This window comes from Protopterus annectens, chromosome 2.part1, assembly GCF_019279795.1.
Source record: "Protopterus annectens isolate FY-2018-M chromosome 2.part1, PAN1.0, whole genome shotgun sequence".
Taxonomy (NCBI): Eukaryota; Metazoa; Chordata; order Ceratodontiformes; family Protopteridae; genus Protopterus; species Protopterus annectens.
Window position 1 is genome coordinate 1639959698 of NC_056729.1, and position 19951 is coordinate 1639979648.

Consider the following 19951-nt stretch of genomic DNA (forward strand, 5'->3'; position numbering starts at 1 on the left):
TTGGGGAATTCAAAGTAAAAAAAAGATATTTAAACTGACTGTCCACAAACATGTTCAGTGAATGTTTGGAGACGGGTAGTTACCACTTCCCTCTTTGGGCAGTTGTGTCCTGCAATAAAGTTGAAAAAATAGCAAATGTCCTGAGATTTTAGGACAAAAATATTTCCTATATTTGCTGTAATAGTTGCATAAAACAGCTATTTTGTATCTGAAACACCTAAATATTATAATAAACAGAATAAGCAACTCAAATGCTACAAGAATAAGTTTTTATTCTGGCAAAAAAGTGAGTTTCTGTCCTTTGTACTGGCCGTGGGTATGTTTTGCCCTGCAAAATATGACATTTCTGCAAAAAATATCCTACTTTGGGCATTTGAAAAGGTGGCAACCCTACAGGGAGTCACCAGAACTATTCTTAGTTCTTATTTCTGGTTATGTTAATTATTGATTTGTTACTGGATCATATTAAGTGTTTGCTTGAATCCGACTTCAGACCAGTGACAAGTGGAGTACCACAGGATTCAGTCCTGGGTCCTCATCCTGTTTGGTATCTACTTCTCAGAAGTACAGGCTAACACAGAAGGTCTTTGGCTAACGAAGTTCGCAGATGACTGCAAACTAGGAGCCATAATCGAAACTTTTAACAACGTGGACATCCTACAAAAGGTCCTAACTGAGACAGGTGCCTGATGTGAAAGCCATGGCCTCAAGCGCAATGTCAAAATGTGCATTGTCATCCCTTTTGGAAAAACTCTGTACCCATGAACTACCACATAGGCGGTAGTCTACTTAACACCAAAAGTGTGATAAGAGACCTTGGGACACAGGTGGACAGTAGTCTCTCCTTTGAAAATCACATTACCACAGTAGTCAGGAAATCCTTCTACACGGCACATCTCATCACAAAAGGTTTCTCATCCAGGAAAAAAATGAGGTCATTGTTCCCCTCTACTCGTCACTCATTAGACCCATTATAGAGTACAAAGCACCTTTTAGTATGTACCTCGCAAGACGTCTACAACAGCTAGAAAGGCCACAGAAATACCTCACAAAGAGGAATACCGATCTCAAATAGATGCCCTACGCAGATGGTCTCCGTCGCCTATCGCTTGCTCAGAGGCGATCTCTGCCTAACATACAAAGCTATGTCAAACCCAGAGCTGTTGGACATGCTCCACTTAAAGAAATGCCAATCCCTCTGAGCTACACGCTCTATGGACCTAAACCTTGTCACCACAATAAACAGAACATGCTGGAGGGATAGATTCCTGTCCCAGAGACTTCCCATACTGTGGAACAAGCTACCTATCTATATCAAACAAAGCTCCTCATTAGCACTCTTCAAGAAAAATCTTGCTGATTGGATGGGAGATAGGAAATTCACCCCATGATCACTTCTGTGACTCTGCTCGACAGGGGCACAGGAAAATAATTTTTTTGGGTGGCGAAAGCCAGGGTACCTTTTTGGCTAGGCTTATATAGGCCCTAGGGCCAATAGTCTAGTACCTACCTATGAACCTATGAATATTGATTTAATAGGCCTTGTAGAGCTGGAGTTTTTTCAGGTTGGTAAAGTATCTGATGGGCCATAAGTTGGTTATGGGTGAGCAGGTTGGGTGATTCTAGCCACAATAGTTGTTTAAGGGATTGGCAGTGATGAAACATGTAAGCTGAATCAGTTGCAAATGTTGCTATTTTGTTGCAAGAGTTGTTTAGTTTGGTTAAGTCTGATTTGTTAAGTTAATGAATATGGGGGATTAATAGAGAAGTGTGGAGACAAGGTGTGGGTTCTTGCAATAATGGTCTTAGAATTATTGGAAAGGTATTTTTTGCACCTGTATAGGGTTCCAAGTTTTTTGTGAACTTTATTTATTGTATGAGCAATGTACAAGTCGAACTTCATGTTATCTGTGATGATGCCTGAAGTTTGGTTTGGGGGTTTGTGTAATGGGGGTATTGTTTCTTGAATGTATTTTGAATTGAGTGGTGGTCTCTGTGACTTTTGTGAGATGAAATGGCATCAGATTAGTTTTATTCGGGTTTAGTATGAGCTGTGCAGTGGATAGCCAAGATTCGACTGCAATAAAGGATGCCTGTGTTATTTTCATAGGTGTTGGAGTGAGTGAGCATAACAGATTAGGGTAGAATCGTCCACATACTGAACCAAGGTGGCATGTAGGGTGGCAGTATAAAGGTTGTTGGTAAATATGTTAAAAAGAAGAGGACTAAGGATAGACCCTTGTGGAACAGGTAAAGTAACAGGCAGAAGAGGAGATGCCATTTTACAGCTTGTCTGTGACCAGTTAAATAGTCATGGAACCATGCAAGAGTGAAGTTGCTTAGCTTAAGTTCACAAAGTACAGTTAAGAGTTGATTATGTGAGACAGTATCAAACGCCTTAGAGAGCTCCAGAAAGATAGATGAAACAAGGTTGCCTTCATTTCGGTTTTGATTAACCTTGTTAGTAAAGCTAATCAGGCCTGTGGTAGTGCTGTGATTAGGAAGGAATCTGTGCTGAGTATTAGCTAGAAGCTTCTTAGCTAAGAGATGTTTTAGAATTTGTGAATGTATGCATTTTTCAAGAATTTTTGATAAAGGTGATGAAACATTTTGAATTGAGGACTCCATACAGCGGGGAATGGGAGATTTGCCGTGTTCCTCGCTGTAGTGTGATCTCAAAGTTGGTATATTTAATTAGCAGGGGGGTGGTGGCTGCATGGGGGCTTGACCCCTGCAAAAACGTAAAGAAATAATTTTTTTCTTTGAGTTTTATTTTTTTAATTTTACTTTTGAAGTTTCAAAACTTCGATCATATGGTCTCGGCCATATGGATTTCAAAGTTGTGAAACTTCGATAAATCATAGACCCGACCCGTGTATATGTATATATTTATAGATAGACATATATATAGATATATCTATCTAATATATATATATATATATATATATATATGTGTATCTATATGGGTATATATATATATATATATATATATATATATATATATATATATCTATATATATATATATATATATATGTATCTAAGATATATATATATATATATATATATATATATATATATATATATATATATATGTATCTAATATATATATATATATATATCTATATGGGTCTACTTCGTCTGTACGAAGTTTCAGTACTTTGAAACCCACTTGGTCGAGACCAGTTGTTTGAAGTACCGAAACTTCAAAAACGAAGTACTGAGATCACAATACAGTGCAATAGGGGAATAGTCCCTTATCCTCGCCATAGTGCAATCTCAGAGTTGGTTATATTTAAGTAGGGGTGTGTGGAGGGCTCAGCTTTTTTTTTCAGTCAGCCGATCCGGCGACTAGGCTTCAGTGAAAGTGCACTTTCACTGAAGTGGGCATCTACTTTGTTCGATGTAACGTATTTTCGAACAATATATATATATATAGATAGATAGATAGATGGATATAGATAGATATAGATATATATAGATATATCTTTGCCCAAACTTCACAGGATTCAAATTCACAGCGCTGGAAAAAATAACAGAATTTGTAGGGGACATGGACACATTCCTGCAAGTCCAGGAACTAAAATGGCAGATAGAACTGAGAGCTGATGTCTATCCAGGTCTCAACGAGACACTGAACATTAAATGTGCAGTTAAATGGTATAGAGATTGAAATATGACAGGGTTTGAAGAATTGTGCAAGAGGGTTTGAAGAATTGTGCAAGTGGATTTATTGTGTTTATGGATTTACAACTGTGCAAATGAATATAATGTGTTTCGTCTCTCTCTCTGACTTTTGCCTCCCCCCTACACACACGCTCCCAGTCACCAGGCTAGCCCCCGCTGACCCCACCAACAACCCCCCCCCCGTTCTCACTTTTCACGCAGCCATTCAAGGGGTGATGTCATCCGAACCAGCCCACGGGCGGTACCATCCGCACTGACCAGTCTTCTGGGACACTATTATTAATATGCGCCACACTCCTTGTCATGGGCGGCCCCCTAACAGCCCCCCCTCAAGTCCACACTGCATTCTTCCCACTCCCCTATCAGGTGGCATACCCACACATTTCTCTACACACACACTGATACCCAAGCATAGTAGGACTCTCTACCTGGCTCCTCCACCTTTCTCCGTGCCCTTCTTTACTTACCTTTGGAGGCAGGGACTCATAAGTTACGTGTTTATATTAGAATTATCACAGCATGACTCTCATCCTTCCCAGTTCCCCCATATTTTTAATAAAATTTCTTTTTTTTTTGCTTTTGCACACAATCCTTTTTTGCACACAATCCCTTTTTGCACATGATTGCACATGATCCCCATTAGTATGCACACGGCACCACAAGGCTATTACTGTCTGACCAATTTACCTTATGTAACTGCGATTGTAATGTTAATGAAAATGCACACAGCACCCTACCCTGCCTGTTCACACTTTACTATTAGAAAGGAACTGTTGTTAATTTAAATGGCCTGCTAGAACTAATGTATTTAAAGGAAGTGAAAATGGTTGCTCATAATTATGAAACATGTCTTTCTGAAGAAGTTTGATAATAAATAAGACGAAAGTGCTAAAGTACTGCAAGAGTTATTGGTGTGATTTACTATTTTTTGAATGCTGTTATTGTCACGAAGTTCATTTTTTAGTTAAAATTTCTTCTCTTCGTTCAATTTTATTTTTGAGTGTGGTTAATTTTATATATGTATATATATATATATATATATATGTATATATATATATATATGTATATATATATATATATATATATATATATATATATATAAAACACAAAACAAAAAATACAGAGACAGCAACCATGCAAGTTCCGTTTGAATTCCAGGGCAGTATAATCCAAAAACTCGTTATTCATACAATAAAAACTCCTGGATACGTAAACCAAAAAGAATAATTTATTGTGCAGTCAGTCGGTAAGCGCTTTCACAAAATTGCTTCATCAGACCATGTCGGACTGAGTACGAGAGTAATTTAAAAACATTCTTTCCAATCACATACAACCAAACAAAAACGTCATTTCCTTAATGACGTTGGAAATAGTTAAACTAAAACATCAGTAAGCATTTTTAAAAACTTCATTTCAAAACGACCACTCCATAAAACCTTCCTCTAACAAGATATATGTACATTTGCAAACAATCAAACTAATTATTCACATATGAAATCTTAAATATGACTACTGTATATTTTTCATGTTTCAGAGCATAAAAACTCAACAACTAAAAAATCGACGAATTCACATTTATACAGCTTAAAATGCTTCAATAATAATTGGTCGTTTTCTAAACATCAAACAATATTTAACTTCAAATATAATAAAACTACATAACAAACTCACCGTCCTACTCAAGTAAATATCTGCAAAATATACTGAAGCCCTTAAAAAATAAGCACTCGCGTTGAAACAACCTTTCCTTAGGTAAAGAAGCCATATACAATGTCTAAGCATTGGCCACTAAATATCGAAGTACAACATTAAAAAGGTCAGAAATTATACTGTGGTTCTTGACTTTCATATAGTCATCCCTTATCCATAAAATAAACCTTCCATTTCTTAGACCACTTCACCAGCCATCAGACCAAAACACCAAAGAATCTGTAGGACGCGCGTACCGACTTCATAACAGCGTGAATGCGCATTTCAATTACTTACAGTAAAAACCATAAAACTGTATTTAATGAATATAAACAATATATATTTAACTGTTGACCATTATCTTAGCATAGCTACGGAAAATGGAAATACAATAGCATAGAAGTCAGAAATCAATTAATAGTTTCCGACTTCATATAATATTCATACAGTAAATCTTCCATCCCTAAATCTTTTTCATCAGTCATAACGACAAACTATTCAAAAGGTAAGCACTCACATGTTAAAGCAACCTTTCCTAAGGCAAAAAAAGCCATATACAGTGTCTAAGCTTTGGCCACTAAACATCGAGGTACAACTTTAAAGAAGTCAGAAATTAATCCATGGTTTTGGACTTCATATAGCCATTCCTTATTCATAAAGTAAGCCTTCCATTTCTTAGATCGCATCATCAGCCATCACACTAAAACACCAAGAAATCAATATGACGCGTATGCCGACTTCATAACATCGTTAATGCGCATTTCTGTTACCTACAGTAACTATTAACCATTATCTTAACATCAACTACCGAAAATGGAAGTACAATAGCATAGAAGTCAGAAATCAATATATGGTTTCCGACTTCATATTGTAATCATATAGTAAATCTTCCATCCCTAAATTTTTTTCATCAGTCATAACGACAAACTGCTCCAGGAACTACATATTTTAATAGCAGAATTTTCATAGCTAAAAGCCTATAATTATCCAAAATAGCGGCTAGCATTTATTTATACATCATATAAGATATATATATAGGATGCTTCTAAAAATCCTAACTAGGACAAATTAGCAAATCTGGGACTTATTTATATATTAGAAAAGGAGACACTACATAATCTTAAATTTCAACCAATAATGCACATCATAAATATATGTAAAGAACATACAAAAAACCTCCGATATACAAATTAAATAATCCAAACTATATTTATATAGTAAGATAAAAGGTACTATTAAACACCTATCTAACCCTAAGACTCTTAGTACGAAGGACTGGTTTGATAGATATTCTTTCATTTAGTCCCTTACCTACATCCGCCCGAAGGCGGATGATCCACTTCATTTCTTTCTCTTCAGTAACATTACTTACATTACCACCTCTTGCATCAGGTTTAATAGTTTCAATAGCCATAAACTCAAACGTATGTTTAGGGCCTGTAGACTTTACATGCTTAGCTAAAGCATTAGTAATGGCTCCAATTCTAATATTATATAAATGTTCCCTTATCCTATTCTTACGTAGCCTGTCTGTCTTACCTACATAAAATGAACAGCATTCAACACAAGTGGCTAAATAAACAACATGCTGCATGTCACAGCTAGCTTTACACTTGCTTTACACTTAAATCTAAATACTCTACCAGTATCAGGATGTACAAAACTCCCAGATCTATTAATATATATGCAATAATTACAAGTCTCACATGGAAATGGGTCGCAAACTGGCTCAAAGACAGAACCCACAGAGTGAGAGTTGCTGGAGCCATGTCAGACTTGAAACCAGTCACAAGTGGCGTCCCACAGGGTTCTGTCCTGGGACCACTCTTGTTCGGTATATACTTTTCCGAGGTACAGGCAAACGTGGGAGGACTATGGCTCACCAAGTTCGCAGACGACTGCAAACTGGGCGCCATAATCAACTCTCCAGCTGACACAAACATCCTTCAAAAAGGTCTCACAGAGACAGATAACTGGTGCCAGCGCCATGGTTTAAAGCTAAATGCCAAAAAATGTATAGTCATACCCTTTGGCAAAAACAATGTGCCCACAAATTACCACATAGGTGGAAACCCATTAAGTACAGAGAAAGTTATTAGGGACCTGGGGACCCAAGTTGATAGCAATCTCCTTTGAAACCACATTGCCAAAGTGGTTAGAAAGACCTTCTACATAGCCCACCTCATCACGAAGGGTTTCACATCTAGATCAAGAGAGGTAATCGTGCCCCTTTATTCATCCCTCATCAGGCCCATCATAGAATACAATGCCCCTTTTGGGATGTACCTTACCCGACACCTGCAGCTATTAGAAAGACCCCAAAAATATCTCACCAAGAGGATCAAGGGTCTCAAACAGATGCCATATGCTGCTCTGTTAAAAAAAACTCCAGCTCTACTCAGTTGCATACTGCCTACTTCGAGGCGATCTATGCCTGACATACAAAGCTATGTCAAATCCAGAATTAATGGACATGCTCCACCTCAGTAAATCTAAATCCCTTAGAGCCACACGCTCGAGGGACTTGAACCTCAGCACAGAAATAAATAGAACTTGCTGGAGGGACAGGTTCATAACCCAGAGGCTCCCTTCACTCTGGAATAGAACTCCAGTTCATGTGAGGCAGAGCACCTCACTGAATCTCTTCAAGAAGAATCTCGATAGGTGGATGGGGGATCGTAGATTTGTCCCAGGGATTACTGCCGTGTCACTATTAGACAGAGGCACAGTAAACTAAACCTTAAAAAGGGCACAGTATACTCAAATCAAGGAATTGCGTAAGCCATACAGAATCGGGCTAGGCTTATAATTGCCCCAGGGCAGATAGCCTAGCATGAACCTATGAACCTATTGTATTCATAATCTCTCTCTCAACATGTGGATAACATAGCATCCTTCTGATATTTTTTCTGTTCTTATATCTAAATTTAGGTTTATTTCCTACTATTTCAGCTATCTGTGGGTCTGTTAGCAAAACTCCCCAATGTCTCTAAAAATATTATATATATTGTTCCTCTCTTTAGTATAATACATTGGTATTTTAATCTCAGCAGCTGCATTAACTCTAGTACAGGGACCAGTATCAGTCTGACTAGAGAAATATGGTTTTGCTCTATTTTCTCTCAACAAATTAATATCATAAATCCCCTCATCAAGGTCATGGGACCTATATCCTCTATACTTAAATCTATCCTTTAAGTCATTTTATTCTGTATCAAAGCCTTTCTCTGTATTATTCAACCTGGATACACGCATTGCCTGACCTTTAACTACATTCTTGAAGACATAGTTAGGGTGCATACTACTTCTGTGGAGTAGTGTGTTCCTATAACACTCCTTTCTATATACGCCAGTATCAAATGAACCATCACTTAACCTTTCAACACATATATCAAGAAAATTAACCTTCTTTTCAGAAGCAGCCATGGTAAACTTCAAATAGCTGGTAGTTTGGTTCATCTGTCCAATGAATAATTCTAACATATCTAAACTGCCATTCCACAAAAGAAAAACGTCATCAACAAAACGCTTATAAAATATAACATTCTTCTCATATAACTCCATCTTGTATAGAACATCCTCTTCCCACAAGGCGAGAAACATATTGGCGTAGCTATTGGCACAAGGTGTGCCCATAGCTATGCCATCGCATTGCAGGAAGACAGTGCTCTCAAATATGAAAACATTATTTTCAAGAACTGTTTCCAAAAATAGGCATATTAAATCCTTCAGCTCTTCATTATACAAGCTATGCCTTTCAAGGTAACATTTAACATAACTCACACCATCAAAATTGGGAGTGACGGTAAATAGCGATTGAACATCCAGTGTTACCAAATCAACTCATTCCGTTCCTTATCAATATTGGTACTAAACACATATAACTCTTTTAAAAATTGCTGCGAATCTCTTAAAATATTAGAATTATCATTAATCAAAGGGCGTAAATGCTTTTCAATAAATACTGAAAAAGGTTCTGTGCACCACCCCCTCCCTGATACTATGGGTCTCATGGGAGGGTTGGTGCTGTCTTTATGGATTTTAGGCAAATCGTGTATCACTGGAATAATAGGACTCTCTACATAGAGAAATTTAAACAAATCTCTAGTGATATCACCTGACTTTACCAAATCATTTAACATTAATTGAATGTTGTAAACTTTAGACTCAACAGCTACTTTATCTATAATATCATAGAATTTATCATCATTCAGCATTTTAAACATCAGAAATTTATATGCATTAGTATTCATCAATACAGTTGGTCCACCTTTATCCGCTGGACGTACCGTCACATTCGTGTCAGCTTGTAACCTCTTTAAAACTTCACGTTCATTATAATTTAAATTATTCCTCCTACAAAACACTGGTTCAGAATACCCATGACTAATATATTTGTGTAAATCATCTTCAACCATCTTATCAAAGACATAGACCAAGGGATGGTAATTAGGCATATAAGTACTAGGCCTCTTAAATGCATTTTGATCAATTAAACCAGTGTTACCCATTTCTAATTTCAACGAAACATTTCTAGTAAAAGTTTGCAAATCAATAATCAAGTCAGTAAGTGGACTAGTGGTTGTTGGTATAAAACCTAGTCCTTTATTAAGGACTGCACACTCATACTGATCTAAAACTTTATCAGATAGGTTCTAAATCAAGTTGTCCCTGCTTGATTCCACATTTTCTTTAGGGTTCGCCCATTCGCTCTCTCTGGTGACATCTTCTGTTTTTGTCTTCCTCGACTGATTGAGCGCCCTTTCTTGAATGTAGGTGTGGGTAAAGGGAACTGATGGAAACTCCCTGGCATACATTGTTCCATAGAATTACTAACTCTAGGATGTACATCTAATGATGCAGTCTTGTCATTACGTCCAGAACTAATAGGTTGTATATCTTCATTACATACCACTGAACAGTTACTAGTAACAGGTGAAGCTTTCATTAAAGCTTTATCAGAACTATTTACTCTATTTTCTGATATAAGTGGTATTTCCACCACTTCACTGTTTTTATCTTGGCAAACCAATGATGTTCCTGAAATTCTACTAGTTCTACTCATAGTGGCTATATTTTCAATTACAACTTTGTTGCGTTTATCATTATGAAAGTTATTAGTAGCTGCCCTATGCCAAGTAAAAACATGGCCTAATTGAAAGTCCTTCATATCTCTGTCAAGTTTACCTCACTTTTGTATTAGTAGTCGCCTCTCATATACTGAGACACTGCCCAATAATGCCTCCATCAAAACATCAATATTACTTCTACTAAAACGTGCATATAAGTCAATTTGCTGCAGCCTGACAGACTCTCTGAGACTATCTTCTTCATGTCGAAAAAATTCATTTAATAAAGTCATAAACTTAGCGCTTACCTCTAAGTTAATTTGTTGCCATTTGGCAAGCAACTCAGGATATTGCGTTCTATATGTTGGCATCTTCAAAACTCGTAAACCTCTGGGTACTATCTTTTTCTGTAAACAAGCAGCTTCAAAGTGTTGCCTCTGTAGCTGCATTCGCTTCAGTTTTAAAAATTTTGATTCCATCCGATCAATCGCCCTTTTCAGGTCATCACTCTCCGCACCTTCTACGACTGCTACGGAACCATCATCACTGCCTTCATAAGTTAATAACACGTTATCATGTCCAGTCACTAAAGATTTAAACCTATCATTTGAACCGCTGTGGGCTGGCTCAATAGAAATATCATGTCTTTGAACATTATGTAGGCATGCTTCAGTTCTATTATTCACCTCAACCTCTGCTCTGTAATTTAATTCCACAACGATCGTATATATATATATATATATATATATATATATATATATGTGTGTGTGTGTGTGTGTGTGTTGTTGTGTCTTTCATCTTTTCCCTGTTAGGGGTCGCCACAGCGGAACTCTGGTCCGCTAATGATTGGTAGTTGATTTTTACATGCCGAGTTACCAGCCCTGACCCACAACCTTCAACGAAGGCACGCCCATTCACGCATGTCTCCACACAGAAGACGCTCTAGCTGAGAATCAAACCAGACAGCGTCTTACGTTGAGGCAACAACGCTACCGCAGCACCACCACACACATATATAGATATATGGATCTAAGATGTTTGCTCAACTGAGAAAATGTCCGAATCCATAAAACCCAAACACACTTTAACAAAAGCGCTTTTATTGAAAAAGGGCTTTCATTAAAGCGTGTGAAAAAAAAAAAAAACACTTCATTTACATTTTAGCAGGGGTGCTTCGCCCCTCTGCACCCCCCACAACCCCCCCTACTTAAATATTCTCTCTCCGAGACCGCACTACAGTGGGGAAAAGTGAAATTTCACTTACCCGCACCATAGTACAGCCCCGGCAACAGTTATACTTACGCGAAAGTGCTGCTTCGGTGAATAGCACTTTCGCGTAAGTATGCTCGGCCATTTGGATTTCCGTCGTTTGCTTAGTCGAGCAAACGTCCTAGATCCATATATATATATATATATATATATATATATATATATATATATAAGAGAGAGAGAAATGTAGATAACTGGATATATATATATTTTTTTTAAATTGGTTGACCGGGAAAGTCCGACTAGGTTCCACAGAGCCTGTTTTCAGTGGAGGCCCGGGGAGAAACGCTCCAGATTGCATGTCTTTGGATATCTGATATAATATGTAGGATGACTTTCATTATCTTTCCTGCCAACTTACCTTAATTGGCACGAGTACTAGAATTCCCTGGTTGGTGAATGTGGCCTTTCCTTGGTATTGCCTGATTTCTGTAGCAGTAGTATGAAGGTAACAGTGCCTTGCATGAAGGGAGCAGTGGGGGGCTTGTTTTTAATATACATGCTCCGAGGTTATGTCTCTGTATGAGCACTTTCTATCGACCCCCCCCCCCCTTTTCCTTCAATCTTTTTTTATTGACATTTTTGCTTGTCAATCTTCTAAAACTTCTTTTAACTTTTCAATCCATATAGGGTGTATATACCTTCCCTGTGGACACACACACACACACGCAAACAGTACACTAATTAATATATATAGTAGAGTGAGTGTGTGTGTGTGTGTGTGTGTGTGTGTGTGTGTGTGTGTGTGTGTGTGTGCGTTTCTTATATATGTGTAGATATATATATTATAGTCATGATGTGGTTTAAGTCATTCAGTCTGTGTATTCTCTCTTCCATATATTTGCTCAATTTCCTTGCTGTGTTTACTACACAAAAGGATATGTGAAGCATCTAAGTCAATATAGTGGCCTAGTTTTAGTACATTTGGGAATTATAGCCATAATTCTGACTTTTTCTTTTTTTCTTTCGGCTGTACCCGTTAGGGGTCGCCACAGCGGATCATCTGTTTCCATTTCTTCATGTCCTTTGCATCTTTCTCTGTCACACTGTGCAGTAACTGAAACCTGGTTCAAGGCTCCACAGAGTATCCCTGCACTACCAGGCTACAACTCATACCACACATTTCGGCCACAGAACGTGGACCGAAACACAACAGGAGGGGGTGTATCCATATTCATCAATGATACCTACACCTCCAAGTCAGTGGTGCAGCATGATACCTCTGAGATCATCCATGTGCAGCTAACATCGGGCAAATCTACAATGCAAATTGTGGCCTGCTACAGGTCACCCTCCATGACCCAGAACCCCCACTCCACCTTTCTGGAGACACTGGAAAACATGAAGGTCCTATTGAACACTCTTGATATTGGGCGATTTCAATTGCCCTACCATTAACTGGGAAAACTACTCAAGTACAAACTCCCAGGTCCAGCGCTTCCTGGAGTTTATCAACTCAAATGCCCTGGATCAGCTGGTAAACTCCCCTACCAGAGGTGAAAGCATACTGGACCAGGTCATCACCAACATGGGCGACAGGTGTTCCGCACCAGAGGTCAACCCATCACAGACCATAAACTAATCACTCTGGATGTCCACACCACACCACCGCCCCCAAGCAAGGAAATCACAGTGAAAAACTTTTCTATAGCAAACTTCACCTTACTTAAGACAGAGGTGGTAAGTTTCACAGCCTCCACGCTAAAGGATAACAGTGTCCAAGGTGCAGGAACCTTTACAAATACACTCAATCAGCATCTACAAGGATGCATGGATCGTGCCATCCCTAGCAAAACCAAGACTCACTCCCCTAAGAGAAGAAAACCAGTCTGGTGGACCCCTGCCATAAACAGGCTATACAATAGAAGGAGGAAACTAGTTCAGAAAAAAAGCAAATCCCAAGAAGCAAAGACATCCCTGATCAGTATCAGTAAGAAACTAAGGTCCCTCATAAAATCATCCAAGGCTAACTTCTAAAGAAAAATAGCCAAGGATTCGAAACATAACCACAAAGCCTTATTTAGCTATGTCAAGAATCTAAGTGGCAACTCACAGATATGCTCTGAGCTAGTGCAAAACAGCATAAAATATACTGAACCTACTGATATTGCCAACATCCTGGAAGATAAATTCATTGCAACTTCACCCCCAAAATTGGCCACAACAATACCGGAAAAGTGTAGTGTCCCGGAAATCACAGACGCACAGGTGAAAACAACCCTTTCAAAATCCAAAAGCACAATGTCAGTGGGGCCAGATGGTGTCCCTGGCTGTGTCTTACACGAACTACAGAACGAACTAACCCCCCACCTAAACACACTGTTCAACCTCAGCCTCTTCACGGGCTACGTGCCCATAGAATGATGCACAACAGCGGTTATTCCACTCCACAAAGGAGGGGCCACAACTGACATTGGTAACTATCGCCCCATAAGCCTGACTAGCCTGGTCTTCAAGGCTATGGAATGCATCATCATGGAACTCATTAACAAAGACATTGGGAACCTCCAAACACTTGACCCGACCCAGTTCGGCTTTGTTAAGGGCATATCATGCCTACTAAACCTGGTTGACTTTTTCGAGACGGTCACCAAGGCTGTAGATGAGGGGAAGGTGTTTCACACAGACCTTGCCAAGACTTTTGACACCATTCCCCACTCGGGAATTAAAGAAAACTCACCAGCCTAAACATAAACCCCTACGTCATGAGATGGGTTGCCAACTGGCTTACAGACAGAACTCACACGGTAAGAATAGCGGGCTCCAGGTCCGACTTTAAACCAGTCACAAGTGGTGTCCCACAAGGCTCGGTCCTAGGACCTCTACTGTTAGGCATATACTTTTCAGAAGTACAGTCAAACACAGCAGGACTATGGCTAACCAAGTTTGCTAATGACTGCAAACTGGGAGCCATAATCTCCAACTGACACGGACATTCTCCAAAAGGGCCTTACTGAGACGGATACCTGGTGTCAAAGTCATGGTCTCAAGCTAAATGCCAAAAAATGCATAGTCATCCAGTTTGGGAAAAACAAACACCCATGATTTACCACATAGGTGGCAGCCCCCTTAATACAGAAGAGGTAATAAGAGATCTGGGGACGCAGGTAGATAGTAATCTCTCCTTTCACAATCATATTGCCAAAGTAGTTAGGAAATCCTTCTATGTAACCCATCTAATTACTAAAGGGTTCGCATCTAGAAATAAAGAGGTTATAGTGCCCCTCTACTCGTCACTCATCAGACCCATCATAGAGTACAATGCCCCATTTGGGATGTACCTCAGAAGACACTTCCAACAGCTGGAAAGACCACAAAAGTACCTCACCAAGAGGATTACTGTCCTCAAACATATGTCCTATGCAGCCCGAATGGAAAAACTCCGGCTGTACTCAGTGGCAAATCGCTTACTCAGAGGTGATCTCTGCCTGACTTACAAAGCCATGTCCAACTCAGAATTGATGGACATGCTCCACCTAAAGAAATCCAAGACACTGCGAGCCACTCACTCTAGTGAGCTAAACCATGCCACAGTAATAAATAGAACATGCTGGAGGGATAGATTCCTGTCACAGAGACTCCCCATACTTTGGAACAAAATTCCTAACTACATTAGGCAGAGCCCCTCACTAACACTCTTCAAGAGAAACCTTGACGAGTGGATGGGTAACAGAAAATACACCCCTGGGATCACTTCATTGGCTCTTCTTGCCAGAGGCTCAGTTAATTAATCAATGGGGCGGTGAAAGCCGACACACTCTGGCTAGGCTTATAAATGCCCTCTATGAACACCAACCACCTGCATGTCCTCTCTAACCATATCCATAAACCTTAACTTAGACCTTCCTGTTTTCCTCTTACCTGGCAGCTTCATCCTTGGCATCCTTTTCCCAATATACCAAGCATCCCTCCTCAGCACATGTCCAAACCAACATAATCTTGCCTCTCTGGCTTTGTCTCCAAACTGTCCAGCCTGGGCTGACCCTCTAATATACTTATTCCTAATCCTGTACACCATCGTCACACCCAGTGCAAATCTTAACATCTTTAACTCTGCCACATCCAGCTCTGACTCTTGCCTTTTTGTCAATGCCACTGTCTCCAACCCATATAACATAGCTGGTCTCACTACCCTCTTGACTAATCCTGTAAATTGCCAAGAGACAGCCCATCCCAATTTAGGACCTCTGATACACTCGCTCTTAAATTAAATTTCACACATCTAAACACTTCTGGGAAAGCCCGACTCTGGTTTCCATCTGTGTCCCTTCCCCAAAATAATACGGTAATGTTGCCACCAATCAGAGTGTCTTAATGCCTTTCTAAAAGGGTGTTCAATTATGAAAATTAAATATTAAAACAAATAGTAGCAAATAACCTAAGCAGCCAGCCTCCGCAGTGGCCCAGGAAGTTATCAGGGCAAGTAAATTTCTGCCACTCACTTTGTGGATCCCTAGGAGCAGAAGAAACATGATTAGTTTTCTGTTTCTTTTTTTAAGGGGACATCCATCCTAGAAACATGTGAAGGCCCAGACTCGGGTTGGCATTCCACAACTGCAATAGGAGCCTCTTCCCTAAAGATAAATTGTGGAACCACCATAGACCCCTCGGAAATGGTCGACCATGGTTCCCTCTGAATGCCCAAAATGGACGTCTGCAAGGCCTCATCAGATATGCTCCCCACCAGATCCTAACTGGCATCCAACCCAGACGTGGTAGAGGAATCTGACAAAACAACTGGGCGAGCCACCAGGTTTGTAATAACCTCAGGAGAAACTCCCAGCAGAGGCTGGACAGTGTAAGATTGTGGTCTTACCTTATGCACCTTCTTCTTCCCTGGCAGCTGACCCTCAGGGCAAGAAGTTCCAGCCATAGTATCTGCAGCAAGAAGCTTAAGACACTGGTTCTCAAGATACAAGGACAGGGAAGAAAGCCTACTACGAAGAGTTTTGGGGACAAACGCCTGACAAATTGAACAAGATGTATAGTCGTGAGCAGCACCTAGGCAAAAAAACACGTATCGTGGCGGTCTTTATGGGGAATCAGTCTCCCACACTGGCATTTACCCTTCCTGGATGACATTAACCTCACAGCATAAAACAAACCGAAAAAGTAACCAAAAACCCAACTGGGTACTTATCTGCAACTGTGAGGACTCCAGCAAACAGGAGTAAGCACAGGAATGCCAACAAACAGAAAAACAATAAAAAAAAATGGACGGAGGTAACAGACCAGTTAATAGTGTTCAGACTGGCAGCAAAGAAGTTTTGAGGATGGCACGCTTGAACATCATCTTTATGCCCTACCTACGTAAGGAGTGTGCAGGTGACATTCAGGGCACCTTAAAGCAATGGTAGACTTTGGTAAACTGGCTGGACGGTGGGCTTCATGGCAGGGAATCCTTTTTGTAAGAAAGACTGCAGCGGTTAATGTAAGGACATCTTCAAGATACACTACACCCATGCTAACAAGAGAATCCATTGCCTTTTAGTTAGCTTATAAAAAAGTTTGTAAATGTAGATTTGTTTTTTTCATGAAACTATGCTGATACAACTCAGAGCATTCCAGTTTTCCCATCTGCTTGGAAAACAGCTAATAAGCATTTTTGAAAACATTTTCCTACTAAGGAGGTCAAGCTTATGGCTCTATAACAATCTGTATGTATGTATGTATCAGTATCTGTTTATATATGTACACACAGACATTGTGGGTAATGATTGTCAGTCTGCTTTAGCAGGTTGCATTAAGAGTTTTGTTGTGGAATTATTCCATTTGTGGGTGCGCATGTGTGAAACATTTATATTACTCTGAGATCATAATATTGTAATAAGACGACATTAAGAAAATATATTTGCATACCTTGTTAAATGGTCTATAGTTCCTTTTTTGTATTTGTTTCCTTACATATATTCAGATATTGAAGAAGCAATTATCTTAATATCCATCTCAGAAATGTTTTCATCTTGTGTGAAAAAGGAGAGATGCAAGAGTAAAAAGAAACCTAGTAAACGTTTTTCTTTTTAAATAAAGCAGTCTTCTGTATGTGGGAAAGGAGAAGTAGATTCTTTAAAAGGGAATGTGAAGGTTTGGCAATAAGCGCAAGTTTTTTTCCACAGGGCATTCTACCTGTTGGAAGTGTCTGACATGGTTGACTGTGATTCAGAATCATGTGGATCGATTGCTGCTTCTTGGTTCGCTTTGAAAACTTCACGTACTGCATCAGAAAAGTATAATTTGATGATGATTGCTTTTTCTATAAAACATTTTAAAATCGTCCTTAAATATTGTTGCATTAATACTGTTTCAAAGTAGTCTGGTATGTTTTTAAATGTTGCTATTTAAAATAGTCACTTGCCTACTTTAACAGCATTTGGTCTGATCTGTTTCTCCAGAAAGTCTGGAAGTAATGTTTGGGTTTGTTTGAATTATTTTTTCTTTCTTTTCCGTACAGCATTCCTTGATACCTTTTCCCATTCCTGCATAGCTTCTCATCCTCATGCATTGGCCATACCCATCTGCCTGTTTGATAGGACAGGCACACGTGTATGGCCAATGCACGAGGATGCATGCATGCATTGGCCATACCAATCTGCCTGTTTGATAGGATAGTCTTCCTTTGGACATGGTCCATAAGCTCAAGAAAAAGCTATTGACTTATCATGCACGAGGTGAGGAATGGGTCAAGGAAAGGGTTCTCGCACTGTGCTCTACTGGATGTCCTGACTCCTTCCTGGCATGTTGGAAGTGGTCTTAGGCTGAGTACTGCACATCTGGCTTTGTGTTAAATGTGTTGCACTCTCCCACTCCCTTGCCTCTTGTTACTCACTAGCACCTCCTTTTATTGGCTGTCTGTCACCCCAGGGAACATCACATGCCCCAGTATGTTCCTGCATCCTTCCCCCATAAGTCAGGCAAGACAGCATAAGCCTCTTTATGCCTTTCTCAACCCCTGCTTGTGCAATGCTTTGGCATTGATGAAGATCGGGATGTCTGGGTCATAGTCAAGAGTTCATCCATCCAAGCCACTGAGCTTATTTTAAATGTACAAAGAAGGCCCCTGTGAAGCTGCTGCAGAATTTAGAGTTGATAACAGTTTTACATTCAGCTTTTACCAAAGTGCATTTGACATGACGCATTGTTGTCTAATTCTTCTCTTAAACCAGTAGTTCTTGCATTATTTCATCTAGCTGTATTTTCTTTAGATCATCAGTTTTTAAACTATGCTGTAATTTTAAGCTCACAGTGCTTTTGAAGACAGATGTTTTCATTTGTTACTGAAGAGTTAATGGTGATAATTAATTCAAGATGTTATGTTTTAGTCTTTAAAGTATTTATTGTTTTTGTTGCAAGTTTGTAACTTTAGTATCTCTGTGTAAGCCTTAGATGTTTGTAGTTGGTGTATGTTTTCTTTTTCTCAAATCAAGTCCAGTTTAGACATTCTGATGACTACATGGTTTACATTACTTTAAAATGAAAATGTTTCATATCAAACAGCATGAGAAGCTTTATTTTTTATACAAATGTATTTTTCTCTCTTTTATACTTCGGCAGTGAAAGGAAATAGCCAGGAACCTTGAAAATGTTTGATTATTGCTTGAAGCTGAAATGTTAAACAGGAACAGCCTTGGAGCTGATGATTCATTGTGCTGCCTCACTTGTGACAGTCAATCTTCCCTCAGAAACGAATTGTGGAAGCAACCTTAAAAATTATTCAGAAATGGATTAAAATCCTCCAAAACGTCAACGTTTTGATTCGCAGCACCTACCAGCAATAGTTCAACTTTCAGGTAATAACGGCCTGGTTTATAAGAGTTAGACATAAACTGCCAATTATTCTGTCAGCCCCTGGGCAAGGCCCCACCCCAAAAAATATATATTAGTAATGTAGATTAAAAAATTACATTTTGTGTGACCTTCCAAAGCCCTGCTAGTGGTTGGCATAAAGGTTAAGGTGTTTACCTTTTAAACAGAGGGTACAAGGTTTGATTCTTACCTTTGGGATGGGAAGCTTGGCTACGCTTAAAATGGCTGTAAGGTAACACTGACAAAAATGTTGCCAGAAGACGGCTGTATCTTTCTTTCTTTGGCATGCCTAAATGTTGCAGCTAGCCCTGACGTGCTGTTCCAGTTCTTTTATCTTTCCCGTGTCTCTGGCTTTTTCAGATGTCACAAATCTTCCAGTCTGTTGCCCATTCTGGCAGAAATGTGATGGGAGTATGCTAATAACTGTGTTGTTTTA

At 39.3% G+C, this 19951-nt stretch overlaps 1 protein-coding gene across 3 annotated transcripts in view; it reads left to right on the forward strand.

The window, feature by feature from the left end:
• Window positions 1–19951, forward strand: part of B3GALT6 (beta-1,3-galactosyltransferase 6) — a 297363-nt gene that overhangs the window by 200542 nt on the left and 76870 nt on the right. Inside the window, exons 1-2 of one of the 3 annotated variants that reach the window (XM_044063071.1) lie at window positions 17871–17939; window positions 19264–19499. The exons of 1 other annotated variant lie outside the window; for it this stretch is intronic. The gene's annotated coding sequence lies outside the window, so the exon portion shown is untranslated. Of the gene's footprint in view, window positions 1–17870; window positions 17940–19263; window positions 19500–19951 lie in introns of those variants that run through there. One more of the 3 variants, XM_044063070.1, reaches the window with a different exon arrangement.